The sequence below is a fragment of the Hemicordylus capensis genome, chromosome 3, assembly GCF_027244095.1.
Source record: "Hemicordylus capensis ecotype Gifberg chromosome 3, rHemCap1.1.pri, whole genome shotgun sequence".
In the NCBI taxonomy this organism is placed as follows: domain Eukaryota; kingdom Metazoa; phylum Chordata; class Lepidosauria; order Squamata; family Cordylidae; genus Hemicordylus; species Hemicordylus capensis.
Window position 1 is genome coordinate 92752692 of NC_069659.1, and position 20088 is coordinate 92772779.

The window sequence follows — 20088 nt, forward strand, 5'->3', positions numbered from 1 at the left end:
GGAACAAGTACACCATTCAGAAGCATCTGACCTTGCAGAAGCAGGGATATTAGCCAACAGAACAAAGCCAAAAGGATCATAACAGCAGCAACCACAACATGTCAGCTTCAGTAAGCCGGCATCAGTGGATCAGCCATCCATACCATGTGTCTGGGTTTTGCCCATTTCTCCTAGTGGGACACAGCCCCCCAAAGGGTTGCCATGGCCCTGATGTTATCACATGTGCAGGACTGTGTTCATCTGAAACAGCTCTGAGAGGATTGTGAGGGAGGGGGAAAATAACTGTTTCTCCAGTGTACAGCTGGCAGAGGCTCTCCTGAGCAAGGAGTTGACTTATGTAGGCACTATGAGATGCAGCAAACCAGACATATCCCTAGAAATGCAATCACATTCACAAATGGAACCATTGTCATCTGTGTTTGGCTTGAATGGGGACAGAAGACGTAGGTTTTGTCTGCATACAAGACTGTGCCCAAGGATAGCTGACAAGAAACCAAACAAAAGATGTGACAATTATGGAAGACTGGCTTATAGAATGCACTTGACTAGCTACCAGACCTTTGATAATTGTCATTAGGTCAGTCACAGTGTGTCCTTTCAGTTGACATGCTAGTGTAGTGTTTGAAATGTTCATTTTTTCTTAGCTGAGAACTCACATTCTCAGTGAGTTGCATAGTCACACATGGCACCATACTTAGGATATGGAGGTTACCACTACACTACGCTGAAGTAACATATTAAATTATTGTAGGGTTTGTAATCCAAAAGGGGGGGGCATCCAATGTAACTACTTGAGAGTAGGAAGTCCTTCTCATGAGTAAACAATCACAACTCAGGGTGAGGATTAAGAACAGTGGCTAACATACCATGCAAGGAAATGAAGGTCGTTGGAGAACCACTGTGCTGCTGCATCTGTGTAAACACTGTCAATGGTGTGGAACAGGGCAGTTCTTCTCTGTCATTGTTGCACAAATGCAGTTGTGGAACACAAGTTGCACAACACCCATTGGAAACCACTGGAAGTAACTGTGTAGAAGATAAATGAAAATGAATGAAACTAACAGAAATAATTGGAACAAAACTGAAAACCATCAAGAGTTCTAATGAGTGAATAAGTAAACAAATGAGGCTGTTAGGAACATAGGAAGCTGCCATATACTGAGTCAGACCATTGGTCTATCTAGCTCAGTAGTGTCTTCACAGACTGGCAGCGGCTTCTCCAAGGTTGCAGGCAGGAATCTCTCTCAGCCCTATCTTGAAGAAGCCAGGGAAGGAACTTGAAACCTTCTGCTCTTCTCAGAGCAGCTCCATCCCCTGAGGGGAATATCTTACAGTGCTCACACTTCTAGTCTCCCTTTCATATGCAACCAGGGTGGACCCTGCTTAGCTTAAGGGGACAAGTCATGCTTGCTACCACAAGACCAGCTCTCCTCTCCACAATTTAAAAGCACATAAACAGACAAAGGAATAACGGTGGTGGTAGTGATTTCCCACGTATCTTCTACTCCCAACCCACAAAGAAGGAGATGAGATGATAAGCTACATTATTTTGGCTACTTGTCAGAAGGTAATGATTCTCTTGCATCTGGATTATTCTCTCCTTTCTCCCTCCTCAGTGAAACACTGCTCTCATTGAGAAGTTAAGATAAATTTTGAAATATTTAAACAGACACAATTTATGGCCTTTTTGGTCAAACATGTAGAGAATTCAGGCTCACATTAATACAGTCAGGGATATGAGCCTCTTGGGGTCAGGCAATAAAACATCAAACTTTTAGTTTTTTCAGAACAAAAAAAAATGATTAAAGCTCTCTGATTCATACAGTAGACTAATTCTAAACATGTTTATTCAGTGTCCCATAGAGTTCAATAGGACTTGCGTCTAAGTAAGTTAAGACAGCAGCACAAGCGTGGCAGTTTTAATTTTCTTAAGAGGGAATTTATAGTTGCATTGACATGGAAGTGTACCTGGTTTCATTGTATTATCAATTTGGGGCATGTGCTCTTATCTTTATGGATTTGACCATTATCTTTATTATCTTTTAAGCTATTCTCATGTGAGTTTACATGTATGATTGAAGTCTGCTATCTATCTATCTATCTATCTACCTACCTGTTTGTTTGTTTGTTTGTTTGTTTGTTTGTTTGTTTGTTTGCAATTATTTCCTTATTTTAACCAGGGATTTATTTTTATTTTATTTTTTACTTTATAATATATTCATTTTGTTCACAGCCTTAGTGATTTCTTGATTTGGATTCTTTGGCAGTTTCCCCACTGTATCATAAACATTTCCAAGAGTCAGACTGAATCTTGATGGAAAACACTGTTGAAAATGGAAATTTAGAAAAGGAAAATAGAGCACAGAGAGTGGATACAATAAAATATGGACCAAAACTGTTTTTTATACATTATGGCAGATCAATTTTAGGGACATAATGCTGCTTTAACAATTAAAGGACCAAAATGTGGTATTTGGTAGTTTATGATAACCAAAATTACATGGCCTGGGCCTTGTCATGGGTGATATGCTGGGTCTCTGGACTCTCAAGGGACGTGCTTTCAGTACTCAGGCACTTGTGAGCATTGTAAGAAGCACTGTAAGAAATTATCCTTATGGGATGGGGCTGCTCTGGGAAGAGCATCTGTGTACTTGCAAGCAGGAGGTTCCAGGTTCCCTCCCTAGCATCTCCAAGATACCACCACAAGACATTGGTATGTGGTAGTACAGACATGTAAACAAACAGACAGACAAGATAAGGCTGAGAGAGACTCCTGCCTGCAACCTTGGAGAAGCCACTGGCAGTCTCAGTAGACAATACTGAGCTAGATGGACCAATGGTCTGACTTGGTATATGAAAGATTTCTATGTTCCTGTGTAATAGAGCACTAATGTCAGGAGCTGACTTATGATTCCTGCCCTGATTGAGTGAAGTAGTAATGCTCAAGAAGAGGAAGAGGTGGGAAAAGGAAGCAGGGCCACTAATTCCCTCACAGTGAGCACTTCGGCCCCAAAGGTCAGCCTTAAGGTGGTATAACCCTGCACCTGGCTTTTCAAGTAGTTAACACTCAGCTGTAGCTATGGTTTTTTATCAACAAGATGAAATCCCTCTATCTCTTTTTAGATTATGAAACCCAGATATGCTGTACACAGGTAAAGGGTAAACAGGAATTGGTTAGCCATGCACCAACACATTCCATAGCCATTCCTCCTGTCCTCCCTGGGTTTAATGCTTGTCTAAGAAAGGCAGTGCTGGATCTGGAGCCACTTCCTCCAAATTTGGAATTCTGCATGTCCAGTGTCCTAAATCATGCAGCTGAAGAATCCCCAGGCGCCATGTTGCCCTCCTCAAAGAAGTGCTGAACCCACAGAAAACAGTGGGCATGACTATGGCACGCATTAACACCAGGGGCATGGCTGACCAGCAGGCTTCCTTTCCTCCTCGCCCCAGATACAGAATGCCCAGATTTCATAGCTCCTGAACAGGGCCTCAATTATCCTCCATTGGCATTAACCTGTACTGAACTTCTTGTCTGGATCAGAAAATGGACATTCACACCAGAGGCAGAGCTATAATTGAGTGGACAGTTTCAAAGAACCCAGCTGCCCAGCTTCTGGAAGCCACCTTGCTCACCCCTCGTCCCTCCCGCTAGGTCCAGCCAGCCTAATCTCCAGCCAGCTTCATTGTCAGCTGTGTATTTTCTTCATCCTCCCCCTCCTCACCCAGCCAACAATGAATCTGGTTGACAAATGAGCTGTGGCTCCTCTGGGTGCTGGTCATGTCCCTGCATGTAATGTCACATGCAGGGGGCATGGCTGGTGCATGTGAAGGTCTACCAGGGCAAGGTGCAAATATGAGCCCACTTTCCCTTAGCTACATGCCTGAGTCTCAGTGTTCATTGATGATTCAGAAATGAGACATATATTGGTGGAATTGTCTGGGCAAGTCTCCACTAAACACAATAGGCATGATCCAGCCAAAGTTATGCACTTTGAAATCCCATTGGTTTCAATGGAGGAAGAGTTCTGCACATGCTTTACTTTCTCACTGACATCAGTGTTGCTTGAAAGTGCTCAACATTGACTGGACTGTCCTCAAATCATTCCTGAAGTAGACATTCACTTCAGTGGTTGTAATATGGAGCTTTCACACAAGGGGTGGGGGGACTTTTTTAAAGGAAGGAAAAAACCCAACCCTAAATTTTCACCTAATTTTAGTTGAGAAGACATTTGTATTCACTGCTTATAAACCTGGGCAATACTAAACATTCCCATTCACACTATACATATCACACACCCATAAAGAAGATGAAATAGCAAGGATCTTACACTGTGCGATATGTAGTAAGAAACCTAGGCATCAATGACCCATTTTTTGTGGCAGCAGCAACAGTAGTGGGCAAGCTGCCGAGAAGAGATTTCTACATATTCATCTTTATACACTGACTGTTGTATGGCATTACTCAGTTCCAGGAATTGTAGATTGTAAAAATGATATGTGCTTTGTGGTTTGGCACTTTGACAGAGCTTCAGCTCAGGCACTATGAATAGCAGCCAACATCTGCAAATTATTACGTGTTAAGGGGAAAAAAGCGCCTCGGGCCGCTGTGCTGACGTCATTAACTGGTTGCACCTTCTGCTGAGTAACAGGGTGGAATTCTAGTGCTGGAGTACAGCCAAGGCAGGTCACTGGGTTTGCTAGTAAAGCAACTTCCGTGATAATTCTGTGCTACACAACAAGGCGCAGCTAAATATAACAAGTGGCAAACACACTTCACAGTTTCGTGTTGGAGCTTTGTGCCAGTCTCACATCTGTTTTAAAACTTAGAGTGGACTGCTTGTTTTAAGAAAAAAATTCCAGGCTTGATTACAGATTAATCAACGTGGCCTTTTCTTTTTTCTTTTCTCTGCAGAAGAAAACAAACTGACCAGGATATTAGATAGATAGATAGACAGACAGACAGACAGATAGATAGACAGATGATTAACAAACAGAAATACAATGTGCAAGATGTTTCGGCTTATACTTTCTAGTATAAATGTATACCATTTGATTAACTGCATCCTTCTGAGATCCAGAAAATGCTTGTATGGAGTTCTTTTAGCAGCTTTAAAAATCGCACCCTTCCCTCTTTCTCTCTATATACAGTTTACATACACACACACATGGAAGCAACCATGTGAAGAGGACTGAACAGTCTCCAGCCATCATTTGTCCTCAAAGAGCTGCCAGTAGCATGTGCTCAGCAAGCCCAATGCCAAAAGGGTTTACCACACCATTGTGCAAGTGAAGCGAGTCTCATGACTGACCAGCCATGAGGCAGATGTTTGTACAAGCAACCTTCCCTTAGCCAATACCTGTCTCGTAAGCAAGTGCAATGGCATCATCTCAGACAATTAAGCTGCAGCTGCTAGGCAGCCAGGAATACTTGTTGGAAAAGAATCACCTGACAGTAAGTCATAGAAGAAAATAGGTTAAAGTCCAGTGGCTCTGGCTGGCTTATATTCTTTCCACCTGGAAAGGAGAAAATGTGTGGGCGTTAGGCACAGACGACAGTTATTCCACAGGAGATAAGCTACCAGTTCAAATGCAAAACCTTTTCTTCACTGTAAATCATCAATAGGTACTCAAAAGTAAACATCATGCTAATACTTCATTGTGTGGTTATGGATTTCCTACGCTAACAGGTTAATCAAAATGCATCAGTCTGTGACTGTATACAGTAGTAAGAAATTATTCATGTAACCATTTTTAAAGCTTATTTTCTATCCATTATTATTCTTATGATGCTTTAGACTGGAGGTGGAAGAAGTGAAAAGGTCATCTGAATGCTCAAGCATGAGCCCAACTGTCAGTTTATCATGTAAGTCACCAAACACTTCAGCAGAACTATGTTTGGAATGTACAATCAGGATCTGAGCAGGGTTGTGCCAAATGTTTGCACATTTTTATTTGGTGGCCATAAATTACATCTTCAGGGGCTTCATATTTCCCCTCAACTCCATTTCCTTTCAAGCCTGTTTGCTGCCAGTGTTTCCCCTCTCAGCTGCTGCTGCTGCTTCAAATTCATTTTTCTTCCTTGGAGTGATCAGGGGTTATGTAGTAAATGTGATGATGTCACAGCACTACATAGTCAAGATTTGACTTCACAAAGAACACCAGCTGAAACAAACACCACCAGATGAGCCAGTGGCAACCATAGACATACCTCTCCAGAAGATCTCAACTGGCGATGGGGCTCATGGCAAAGAAGATGTTCTCTTAAAATGTATCGAAGGGCCCTGAGAGATCCAAAAGGACCAACCAAGTCACACTCCCTCTGTCAATTCCCAGTTGGTTATCATCCAACAGGCTAACCAAGGCAGTCTCCACCCCATAGCCCACCCAAAGCCAGTCTGAAATGGGTCTAGATAACCAGTTTCCTCTGAGACCGCCTGGAGTTGGGAGGCCACCACTTCTCAATCACCTTGCCCAGCCACAGAAGGATGGAGACAGGCCTGTAGTTGCTTAACTCTGAGGGATCCAAGGCAGGCTTGCGGAAGCAGAGAAGAAGTGGTCTAATGATTGCCTCCTTGAGACAAGGAGGCATCCTGCCCTCCCTCAGAGAAGCATTTATAATCTCTACCAGACCTTCTACAATAGCCTGTAGCATAAGCCATGTTGGGCAAGGATCAGGTGGACAGGTGGTAGGTCACACAATTCGAAGCAACTTGTCCACATCCTCAAGAGTCACAAACTGAAACTGATCCAGGATCATCATATAAGAGAAGCTGCTGAACACCTCAGCATCAGACACTGTAACAATTGTGGAGTTTGAATCTAAGTCAGCCCAAATACAAGAGATTTTGCCCACAAAACACTCATTAAAAATGTCGCGAGTAGTTGGTTATATTGTAGTCTTAGGCTGCTGATTGGAATAACACTGTGTCACTTCCTCTGCTAGGGGACTGATCTCTCATTCCCCCAGCACCCTTTTGGATTCAGAAGCACTATCCCTATTTGTGAAAGACTTGCACCATTTATTTAATACAATTAGGTCTGGGTCAGTTAGAGTCAAATTGAAACCAGCAGACTTGGTAATTGTGCCTATTAGCTAAACAAGGGAAAGGGGTCATCCCACAGACAAGGTGGGAGTTTCTGCATATTAAGAGGATTTCCCTGGTCTGTAGGGAAATTTCAATACATTCAAAAAAAAAAAGGGAAAGGAAAACCAAAATGGTCCAATAAAAACCTGTGCTCAGGTTTTTGCTCAGTGCTCAGTGGCTTATAGGACATACAGAATGTTGAGGGCAGCTGTTAGCTGAAAGAAACGGGAAATGGGGGAGACAGAACTGGCTTGGTTCTTTATAAAAGTGGGAATTCGAGTCAGGAGTGGTACATGAAGTTACAAAATCTTTTTCCCACACCATATGGGCAGTTTCAGACATGGGGAAGGAAAAAGGAATCATTTTTCCTCCCTCCCTCTCTCCCTCCCCAATGTAAGTATAATATAATAGCAGTATAAGGCACCACCACTGAGAGGAGTGTCTGTTTTTGCTGCTGCTGCTACCTTCCTTGCCCAGGAAGCCAGGGCCCAAGGCAGATGCTCACTAGGCAACGGCTGGCAGCAGCAGAAGTAGATGCTTCAGGGGTTTCGGTGGTCATCTGGTGGGCCCCTCAAGGGCTCATGCCCAACCTAACAAACATCTGATGCCACCAAGCAATTGTGCATAGCTAGCCATCAACTCACACTCTTCTCTACCACATAATATCTTGCTAAATCTTCTCCCCATCTTTTACGATGTTGTTACACAATAGAAAAAGATCGATTTGGTAATTATCCCTCCCACAACAGAATTTCAAGATGTTCTGAAGAGACTCAGAATTCCACCTCCAGCTGAAGCACAATGGGTAGCTACAACACATAGGGCCTTCTCTGTGGTTGCCCACTCACTGTGAAATTCAGTCCTAAAAGAAGTCCACTGGGCCCAGACTTGATTAACCTTTAGGAAGCTGATTGAAGCTAGGCATTTGTTGTTTAGGTCATCGGGGCAGAGCTTGGAACATGATCCACCTGGCCGCCTTGCTCGCTTCCCCTCTTCTCCCACCGGCTGGCCATCTGTTCTTGCAGGCCCTGCCAGTCAACCAGTTGCCACTGTTACTGCTACTGCTCACTACTGCTGCTGCTGCTTAGAAGACACCCATGCACCCTGTAGCGGTATCAGGGCACATGAGCACCCTGCATGGCAAGCAGCGGCAGGTGGGCAGGAGTGGTGGTAAGCAGGAGCAACAGCAGTGGTGGTGAGGCACTGCTTGTGGTGAGCAGGGGACACATGCCACCATGGGGTGGGGGGTGCCCATGTTAATCCATTGAATACAGGGCTTCTGCCCTTGCTACACCATTGGGTTGTGCTGCTGAGGGCATTATACTGCTTGGGAGGTTGACAACCTCAGAAACTTATAAGAACAGGCATGTGACAGTGATGGCTAAACATATTGTTAATGATACTGGCACACCAAGTCTTGTCATACTTTAAAAATACCACCCTGTCCTTGATGAATGTTTGAAATAAGCACCCTTTCTGACTTTGACTCAGTGTCCTCTATTCAGTGTCACCTTGGGGCCTGATTCACCACTTATGTGGACTACTGGCAATAAAACTAATTCTGTCAAAATGTACTAGAAGCACTTTCCAGGATAAAGGAATGAAGTGACAAGGACTATTGCAATAATGGAGGAGATGCCAAAGTTTAAACAGATCAGCCTGACCATCATGGTAGGTGAGAAGACTTTACGACAATTACTAAGCAACAGTATCAGTTTGTCACAAGAGATGACAGAACTTACCTCACATCAATATATGTTGTGGTTTATGCCCAGCAAGTTAGGTGTGTTGAACCAGTCTCCTGGCATGATCTTAGAAAGCTAAAGTTGCTGAGGCAGTGAACTCACAATGGGCCATGGCATGACAACACCCAAAAAAGCTAACAGTGCTAAGCGACTGATATCACAGTGCCTTCTTTCTTGGCATCAGCTTTGCTATTGAACTTAGCTCTTCACCTGGAAAGGCTGAAACTCACATCTGGAGTGATTACTTTGTTGTAAATGGGAAAAGGTGGCTGGCACACATGAAAATGGCAAAAGCTAACCTTAAAGATAACAGGTAAAACATTTATTCTTTGTGATCATTGGGAGCAACACTATGAATAGTTAAGCAATGGAACACAAATTTCCAAAGGACCTAACACTCATTTCATGGGAAAGGATATAGAGCCATCATGAACCATCAACATTTGAGCCTTACCATTGGAGTGTTGATTGACACACCAGCACATCCTGACCAAAAAAGGTCAGTATTCCAGTCATTCACACTTGCAATCATGTTTAGGACTGAGGTACTGGCCTTTTCTCTAATTGGCTATAGATTCTAGTACAAAAGTAAAAGTATGTTCGTGTAAAGCCCTGAACAAAATTGTTGGGGTTCGGCATTCTTAAAATTCATTTTCTGTTGTTTGTCTTCCTGCTCTTCTTAAGAGAAACATGTTCCTCATTTTGGGGTGTATTGGATTCATTGGTTTCTCCTTTACTCTCATAATCCTTCATCCCATTACTAAACTACACTACAAATGTAAACTGGATTTACTATAATGGCCTGTCCTGAAAATTATAGCTTTTGGAAGGTAACAATAATTCTGTGCTTGGGATTCCTAACCCAGAACTTCAGTTCCCAAGGGTTCCTGGGAGGGGGAGCTTTGTCCATTAAACAAAATACATATATGCACTGTAAACATGCTATCACCAAGTTATATGTAGAACTTCAGAATGAGGCGAAGTACTTATCTTTTATTATACTATTTAGGTTGTTTTCCTAAATATGTCTATTTAGGGGGATGATGTTTCTTTGGCAGAATTCTACAGGACTTTTGGACTGGGTTTAAATGGTTCGATATGAGCTGGCTTGTTTGAAGTGCTATCTGAAGGAGTGTTCCACTTAAACACAAGACCATCTGTATGATGCTTGTGTTAAATCAAAGTTAAATCAAAGCATTCAGTATAAGTGGTGGTGTGATTAGACTGATAAGTATCTCAATTACTCTACTAATAATATCCAGGCAGTTTCATTAGAAACCGAATGAAGTTTTTCATTTGTAGCTTCTACTCCAAATAAAACCAGTAAAATACTATGAAAACTATAAGATGAAACAGAACTGACTCCTCTTACAGATCATGGTGACATTATGGCCTTTCTGTTGCCAGACCATCATATTGACCATCCCGTTCAGCTTTGGGGGGCTCTTTTCTGAGAGTGTCCATCAAGAGGAGGAGACTGGCATTTAAAAAAACAATTCAGAAGGCTATCCTGATGCTTGTTCTCCATGAGGACAGCTAGACTCTCTTGGAACAATCCACAGCCCCTGCCACAGTAATTATAGCAACACATGGAACTTACTGCCAAATACTTTGATGGCCATTTTAAATTATGTGCCACTTATGCTCTCCATCCCAAGGTTCCCTATAACCATCTTTCTCCTCAGCCACTTTGCCTCTCTGCCTTCAGCCCCTGAGTATATTACACAGCCCACTGGTCCTTTTATTTTGTGTCAAGTTCTCAACTAAGCTTTCCTTTCTCTATTACCCCTTTATCTTGCGGGCCTTCGCCTTTTTCTTTTTCTAGGCCTGGTGCGAGTTTCCTCACAGTCCAGTGTGCCTGCCTTTCAGTTTTCTCAGAGCTGCTGTAGAGGCTGTCAGCATTCCATGACTATTCATTCCCTCTTAGCAATTAAAATGTTTCTGAACACTCTTTCATTGCAATTACTATTTGCTTCCTTTATACCCTACTCTTCTTCTATAATGGAACTTAAGGAGGCATACATGGGGCTGGTTCCTAGGCAGTTTCCCATCTAGGCACTGCCCAGACCCAGACCTGCTTAGATTCCCCTAGGTTGCTACATCATGGGCCTTCAGACTAGACCCAGGGGCAGCACAGACAACTAGTTTTAGCTTGATTTGTATCATAGATATAGTGGGTTGCATCATGTTATGGTTCTATAAGCTGTGCAACTAGAAATAAATGTGAAGTTTCTTTGGCTTCTTCTATAACTGGCTGCCTAAAGCTAAATACAAGGAAAACAGGCGCGTAACAATGATAGGGCAAGGGGAGACAGTTGTCTGGGGGCCCCACTGCCTGGAGGGGCACCCCAGAGGCACCTCATGTGACTCCCCATTGCCCCCTGCCCAGCCCCAAGGCCCCTCAGCCACTTGCCCTCTTCGCCGTCTCTCCTGCTTGTTCTGCTGGCCCGCAATGGAAGCAGCAGGCAAGCTGCAAAGAGCTCCTTTTCTCCCACCTCTCAGCTGATCGGTGGGTGGGCGGGGCTTCCACGGAGGCCTCCGTGTAGGCCGCAGTGAAGCCTGAACTCGAGTAGGGCCCAAGCAAGCCAGGAAGGAGGAGGCAGCCAGAGTGTTCTCTGCAGCAGAAGACTCCTTGCTGCCCTGCTTAACCCAGACCAGCATTTTCCAGGTAGAGTGTGAACTCCTTTTTGTGGTTACCTTTCCCGCCCCACCCCACCCCATATATAGGGATCTGCTTGCCATAGGGCTTGGATATGGGGGGGGGAGGGACCGAGAAGTCTCTGAAAATTTATTTTGAAACAGCTTGGAAAATTTGCTGACTTAAAAAAACTATCTAAAAAGTCCTATAAGTGGCTTGTTTCATGGCAGAAAATTGCAAAAACTTCTGGAACAGTATTTTATTAATTTTATTTATTCATTCATTCATTTATAAATGCACTTATGTTCAAGTTGTTTTGCAACCCAGAAGGTCTGAGTGAGAACTGTGAAGCATGTGTGGTGCTTTTATTTTATTTTTCTTGTGTGTGAACTGCTCCCCAATAACTTGCAGGGACTTCAGGGTCAATCTGGCCAACATGTGAATGCAGCACCTCCATTCCAGAGGAGATGTGTCTTAAAGGGCTTTAAAAGCCTCCTGTGAAAAACCTCCTGCAATCAAACTTGACTGAATTTGTTCAGAATTCTGAGAAAACAAACATAGGTTCACCCTGCATGGTTGAAAGTCTCCTTTGCTAATCTGCAGCGAGGGGCCCATTTTAATAATTCATCTTTCTAGTGTGTTCTAGGCATTAAAAGTAATACAAATGTATAGTACTCAATGTATATCACTATATATTGTGACGTGTGTGTGTATTCAGTGAAATGTATTTGCAGGCAGCATACTTATTTTGGAATATCAGACTTAAATCCTTGGGGGCCTGGGGTGTGCGGAGGCCCTGGACTTTGGGGGGGGGGGCATTTTAAAATCTTGTCTCTGGGCCCACTCCAACCTTGCTACGCCCCTGAAGGAAAACAAAATGTGGGAGTAGTCATATTCTGGGTGTGGCTCCCAAGCCTTCTAGCCAACCTATCTTGAATTCTTGACACCTCCCTTTCAAGAGTTTAATAGGTCTGGATCAGGCCCAGACAGGATGTTTTGCCCATAAATGGGTTAGTAGGAGGGTGGAGATATGCCAAGCCTACACAGAATGCAGCCAAAGAAGGCAGCTTCCAGCAGTCAAATATGGGCAAAAGCAAATGCAATACATAATAAAAGTATTGCCATTTACTATCAGTACATATCTTTGTTCCTAGATAATAATAGTCTGAAAGGTAAAAAAGAGGCTTCAGATACACAATCATTTTCTGACAATAGTTATAACATCCGTAATATTCAACTAATGCTGTTAACTGCATACACTACAATACTTAATAGTATTACTACCACAGCAAATAGGGCAGTGGTCTAAGGGAATAACACTGTAAATATAGCCAACTATCATGGGTGTTATGCCACATACAGTATTTAGAGTCTGTAACCAAGGTCAGATTTATTTGCTGACTGTTATTTTGCCGAGGACTGATTTTAAGATGAGAACAAATGTTTACATTCATTTTAAGTTCTAAACTTCCCAAGCTCAATCTTCAAAGTATAGAATTTCAAATATTTTGTTATTTTGATGCTCAAAATGTGAGATATCGGGCATATGAAAAAGAAGAGACATTCCAGATTTTTTGTGAGTTTAGTATTTTGAAAAGTGTGAATGAATGTTAAAAATACCAACATTTGACATTCATGGAGTCCTTTCACACAGCCATAAGGAGGTGGTTTGTGGGGGAGGGCACAAAGAGCTTCTACCCTAGTAGCCACAGATGAGCAAATCCTCAGTTTGGGTCACAGAAGATCAAGGCAGCTGCAGACTCCATTGCTGAAATCAGAACAATAGAAAGTCCTCCAAGAAATGAGTCAGCTGGGCAAGCATACATTGTGCTGCCAGTAGATGATGACAACCTCAGCTCTCCTCTGATTGGCCATGAAGGGGCAGGAGGCAGGCCCAGCCCAACTGAAGGTACTGCAAGCAACAGGGTCATAAAGTATGCTTTGCAGAGTGGCACATTCATGAATGATAGCCCCTGTAGCCACAGCTCTCTATTGTTAACATGGCCATTTGATCACGCGAGTTATTAGGAAAAGTAAATGGACCCACATGATTGTAACAAGAAGAGCTCTCTTTTCCTTCTACTTGGGTAAAGAGCAGGGTACAGAACTTGGGTTACCTTGTTTTGAACAACTTCAATTGGAGGGATTCCCGTGGGTTCACACGACCATAAATCCCCGAGTCTACGCTCTTTTTTGATGTGAATGGGCTCAGTTTCAAATTCTGCACTCAAAAGTTCAATCATTCCATAATCAGTCATCTGACAGATAACGCATAAAAGAAGTGGCACAATACTGAACAAACCTTTTGAGTAGGCACTATAGTTCAAGAATGGAGCACGCGGATCTTGAGATGACAATAGTTGGCCTTCATCTGGGGTTAGGAGCCAGTGGGTGCCATGCGACAAACCATCTTACACGGCCTAATGGCTTCTAAAAGACACCATAGTGATGCCAAGGACAGAAATATGGAATGGTAGAAGCATGGAGAGGTCCATAGCATCACATCTGAGTGCCCACTAAGCGCATAAGAAAGCCAGTGCAACACTGTATCAGTCTTTTCTAAAGTCAAACTGTATATTAAGAGGCAAATATCTTGTCAACTGCCCAGAGACATGCATTTGGAGTGGTATACAAATACACTAAATAAACAAACACGGAATTCCCAACTCTGTGTTTGTCTCATAATGCTTATTTGTACTTCTAAGTGTATCTGATTGACACCATATTATAAACCTTGCATAGTGTTTTGAAAGCTTTTGTTCCTTAGAAATCATTTCCTTTCATCTGCTTTCATTGTATAGTTCCATGACCCAGCATATGTAGGACAGCACTGGTTTTAGAAACTAGACATTGTTGCACCTTTTCTTCTTGCTTCTATTTTGGGAATCAGTGGTTACTGAGAAGTCAGCAGCAACCGTCAGCACACACAGTTGGCGTGTCAGGAATGATCTGATGAAGGAATATTCATGGCTGAAGAGAGAGTGTCCCTATGGAAACAGAAGAAATGCCACTCTTCTGCCAAGCCAATTTAAATATTTTTCTTCTGATATTCAGATTGGCACGTAGCACCATCCAGCCACTTACTGTAACCAGCTGTTTATCTCCAATGATGCACCTAATGATAATCACACGCTTAACAGATGCCTCAGATGAAAGCAAGAAAATGCACCCCTTTTACCATACTGATTATTATTTCCAGATCTGATCATGGAATGGCATAATTTATTACAAATAATTTTAAACATTTTGGCCATAATCCAGTGCATGTTGTGCACATTTGTCTCACTGAAACCAGTGAAGCTTAAGTGCACCTAATTCAGTGCTGGGTTACAGTTTCTCTAGCCAAATAAATCATCTGGCTTGGACCCAAAGAAATAAAAGCAAGCAGACAAAAGGTGGGTCACCATTTGCAGCTCATCCCCCCTGTTTAAGCTGCAGCCACCCCACCCCCAGTGTCACATTGCACATTGTTCCAGAGGGTTCTCCAACCTGCAGGAGTGGCTTTCGATCAGTGATCTTCACAATTTTTCAAGTGGAAGTCACTTTGGCAAAAAATGTTTGATGTGAGAGCCATTTCCCACTGTGCTGACATCTGCAGAGTAATGCATTTTTTTTCCAGTGCTAGGAGGACCCTTTATGAGAGATGGAGCCCTCTCTTAAGAGCTCCAGGGGGGAAGCACTGGGGAGGTCCACACTTCCCATCACATTCCAAGATGGTACTGTGGCTTAAGAGGACTCAATTTCCCTTAAAGGAACTGCTTCAGTCAGGGGTGTCGCTATAATTGAACAACAGAGGACAAATGTCCCTGGGCCCCCGAGGGAGAGGGGGCCCATCAGCTGAACAACAGTTTGCAGTTTGCTCTCCCTCTTTTGCTTCTCCGAAGAGGAAGGCGGGGAGGTGGAACAGCAGGGGCCCATCTTCACTTCTTGTCCTATGGCCCATTCCAACCTTGCTATGTCCCTGCCTTCAGTTCTGGGCAAAGCAGAGCACTGGATGGTGGGAATAGCCACCTCCACATGGTGCCAGGGGAGCTGTGCAGAATATTCAGTTTTGATTAAAGCTTCACACAGGCCCAATAAACAATTAGTCAGGGGGCCACCCCTGGCCCCAGGGCCTTACAATGAAGAACACTGCTTTAGACAGTAAGCCTGCAGGCAAGCCCCCCCCACCCTTTTTAAAAAATGTATGGAGCTTAGCTATTTTACTTTTTGCTTTACACAATAAAGGTTAATTACACTTATTTCTAAAGTTTTGCTAACATGTACAAACTATTTCAGTTCAATGTTAGTAATGGCATTACAAACAAGGGATGTGCGTTTTGTTTCGGATACAAAACGTTTTGTGCACAAAACAGGCCATTTTGGCTGTTTTGTAGCCAAAACAAAACACCCAATGCTCAAAACAGAAAATGTTGTAGCCAAAACAAAACGTCCCTGTTTCAGATACAAAACATTTTGTTGTTTTGGCTGTTTTGGAACTCCATTTTGCAATTGCAAAAAGTCTTTCTCCTTCAGTCTCCATTTGAGTTTTGACATCTGTTTGAATTTCCAGCCCTTCCAGCCTGCAGATTGGCCAGCGAAAGCATGGGCTGATCTGCTGACAATTGCCTCCTTATGCCTATTAAGCAAATTTAAGGGTAAATTTTATCCTCATTGGCTAGTGGGGCAGTGTGTATTTACCCTCACTGGCCAGTGGGGCAGTGTGCATTTCATTGTTGTTGTTTCACACTGTTGTGTGTAGATCAATTGCATTTCAGGCAAGGGGGGATAGGAACATAGGAAACATAGGAAACTGCCATATACTGAGTCAGACCATTGGTCTATCTAGCTCAGTATTGTCTTCACAAACTGGCAGCGGCTTCTCCAAGGTTGCAGGCAGGAATCTCTCTCAGCCCTATCTTGGAGAAGCCAGAGAGGGAACTTGAAACCTTCTGCTCTTCCCAGAGCGGCTTCATCCCCTGAGAAGAATATCTTGCAGTGCTCACACATCAAGTCTCCCATTCATATGCAACCAGGGTGGACCCTGCTTAGCTATGGGGACAAGTCATGCTTGCTACCACAAGACCAGGTCTCCTCTAAATGTGGATGTGGATGTGCATGACCTTTGGAAATCTGCCTGATTTTTTCTAAAGCTCTGCTGTTGTTGATGTGTGATGTTGATGTTATTTGGGGTGGATTTGGGGGATAAAGGGGGCTTTGGGGGCAGAAGAGTGGTTCAGGTGGTAGTGCCCCAATGGGTGCCTGCTGCCACCCAGATTCCAAAGGAATTGGGGAAAGGGCTGATTTTTAAAGAATTTCTGAAGTTGACATGTCTTTGGGGCAGATTCAGGACAGAAAGGGGGCCTGAGGGGCAAAACAGTAGGTTGGGTGGCAGTCCCCCAAGGGGTGTCTGCCACAACCCAGATTCCAAAGGAATAGGGCAAAGGGCTGATTTCTTAGGAATTGTTGAAGTTCTTTAAGGTTTCTTTAAGGTTCCCCCCCCCCAGGGAATAATGGAGGTTTCAGCAGACCCATAACTCCACCTGGGGGGCACTGGGGTGGCTGGGAGCAAGTGGTGGTGTAGTGCACATAAGGTGCCAACCAACCCCATGGGTTGCTAACCCATGGGGCGCTGGGTTCTGTTGTTTCTGAGGTGTTCTGAGTGTAGATTCTCTGGTAGCATATGAGATTTTCAATGACAAACCATGAATCCACTCTCATATGCTACCAGAGAATCTGAATCTACACTCAAAACATCTCAGAAACAACAGAACCCAGTACCCCATGGGTTAGCAACCCAGGGGGGTGGTTGGCACCCTATGTGCTCTATACCACCACTCGTTCTGGGCCACCCTGGTGCCCCCCAAGTTCAGTTATGGGGCAGGAATTATGGAGGTCCATCATTCCCTATGGGGAAGAACTTGCGCAAACTCCATTACATCTTTAAAAATCAGCCCTCTGCCCAGTTCCTTTGAAATACTTCTGGCAGCTTCCTTGCCCCCACTGGACACTACTACGCACCCTACTCTGCTCTGGGCCACCACTTTCCCTCCAACATGAAGCTATACTTTTGCTGAAACCTCCTTTCTTCCCTATGGGAAAGATCCTATACTTCAAAAATTCACCAAAAATCAGCCCTTCGCCCAGTTCCTCTGAAATTTGGGTGGTAGTTTCCACACATTGGGCACTACCACCCCCACCCACTAGTTTTTCCATGGAGCCATTTTTTAAAATCCAAAACATTTCAGATTTGGATTTTGCAATTTCGAACAAAGAACAAAATTGGGGTGTTTCGTATTGGCCGATTTTGAACAAAGAACAAAATGGGGGTGTTTCGGATTCGGGCCAAAAACAAAACAGAAAAAAACCAAAACGCACAACCCTGTTACAAACTACTAAAAACAGAATGACATTAAGTCATAGATGTGACCACCCATTTGTCACTACTCATGCAACCATCATCAACAAACTAACTCTTTCCATTCACAATCCACTGTTCTTGCTTCATCATATCCAGAGGCATGTTACTTCTCTCAATTCATCATCTGCTTTGATTATTTGAACGGGGGCAGGAGGGGGTATAGAAAGCATCCAACTTGGCCCATGTCAGTTGGGGAGTGAGTGTGGACCATATTACACCCGCTTAGCCAAATTGTTTTAAGCTCCTCACAGACAGTTTCTTTGGAATTTGCATGATGTCTGGCCAGGAAGTGTTGCAAGGGACAGGGGTGCCTGGTACCTAGACTCACAGTAGTTCCCAGAGTAACCAGTTCCCAGGGTAATCTGCTATAAGTGCCCCACTGACCAAGCATCATCGGTCACATTTCAACAAACACTGTCAATTCTTTTTACTACTTAAAGGACATACAGAATCCAGTCAGTCCTCTGTATCCAGTCAGCCCACTCTTTTAGTTTTAAATTCCAGATTAATAAGCACTTCCACAAAGAGGGAGGAATATTACTATGACTCAGAAGGCCATTATTTTTGTTTATAAAACACGTCAACCAGTTCTAAACTGGACCCAGGTTTATATCATCGGCCATTGGCACGTGCCAAGGACAGAGAACACACATGGCTTGTGGTGATGTGAAAGTCATTAAATAATAATCATAGATTTCTTTGGATTTTTTATTCCCAACAGTGAAAAATGATTAAAATGTTTTCCAGAAATTAAATAGGGCTCTGCACACATTTGAAATAGATCCTTTATAAACAAATGGGATGTTTCAAAGTCTACTGAAAATGGAAAGCTGTGTCTTAAACTCAGCAAGTAGCTGTAGACTTTACAAATAGCTGCCATGGAAAGGCCTTGGTCAAATCAAGTTGAGCTTAACCCTTCCCCTCTTCCCCCATGCACACATAGTATTTCACACTAGGGCAGTTTACATGACCAAGATTAGAGTAGGCGAAGCCTCCCACCCTAATTTGGGAGCTGGGCATGCTCCTGATTTTTGATCGTGTGTTAGATAAAAACAAGGTCAGAGGCAGGGAGCTTGATTGTCAATCAAGCCCCAGCTGAGTAGGACGAATGCACTCCACCCAGATTCTGTCCCCAGCTTCTGAACAAGGTAGGCAGGATAATCATCCTACCCAGCTGGGGTTTGACTAACAATCAAGCTCCCCACCTCCAACCTTCTTTCTATCTAATACACAATAGAAAAAAGGGAGCATGCCTGGCTCTCAAATTAGTGTAGGAGGCATCCCCTACCCTAATATCGATTGTGTGAACTGCCCTATTATGTTTTTCTAATACCGGGGCAAAGAGTAGTTTGCGGTAGTGCAGTTTCAATCAGAAAATGGACATTTGATGGAAAGGCTAATCCCGCCCACCCCCCACGCTGGGGTCCTACTCTGGATCAGTTTCCCATCCAGCTACTCTTTGTAGAAAAAGGTTTTTTAAAAAATGTAAAGAGGTGGCAATACAGCTCTCTCAGTTGCATCTCTATTTTACCAAAGTTCTAAACATGCCCAAGCAGTTCCCAAGCAGGAAGTTTGATTAATTTAGCCTCCTTTTTTTTAATGCCAAAGGTATTTTTGTCCCTCAAAAAAGCAACAACAAAAAGTAGATTTGAAAATACACTAATTTACAATGCAGCAAGATGAATCTAAGAGTACAAAACCAACCATGAAAATGGGAAATCCACAAAAGCATTTTTAAAAGGTCATATGAAGACAACATGCCAGGACAGAGCTAGACATATCAAGGGGCATGAGGCTCAAAAACATTAGGGATGTGCACAATTTGAGATTTGAGCACAGATTTGAAGCCTAAGTGATTCGTGGGGCCACCAAACTGATTCAACTAGTGGAGGGTAGTGAGTGACATCTTTAAAAATAGGACAGCAGGTTCTTACCTGCTTCCCCACTGCTCCGCACAGCAGTGCAGCCCACCCCAGCAGCCATGCACACTGGCAGTGCTCCCCCCAGTAGCCCTCATGCAACTACAGCATGGGGTGGCATGCACATGGCCTCCGTGTATGCTGCTTACCTGCTCCTCAGTTGCTCCATGCAGCCTCCTACTGTGGCAGCAGCCACACACAGCATCCTTCTGCGCAGCCACCATGGGTGTGCTGCTGCCATGCAAGGGCTGCTGGCGGGGGGGGCACTTCTAGCATGCACAGGCTGCTGGGGGCGGGTTTG

General features: G+C 43.6%; 1 long non-coding RNA gene across 1 annotated transcript in view; it reads left to right on the top strand.

Moving 5' to 3' along the window:
* Nucleotides 1-11389: 11389 nt before the first annotated feature.
* Nucleotides 11390-20088, top strand: part of LOC128349137 (uncharacterized) — a 101274-nt gene continuing 92575 nt past the window's right edge. The window contains exon 1 of the long non-coding RNA XR_008318577.1: nt 11390-11498. This is a non-coding gene — a long non-coding RNA (uncharacterized LOC128349137). The remainder of the gene's footprint in view (nt 11499-20088) is intronic.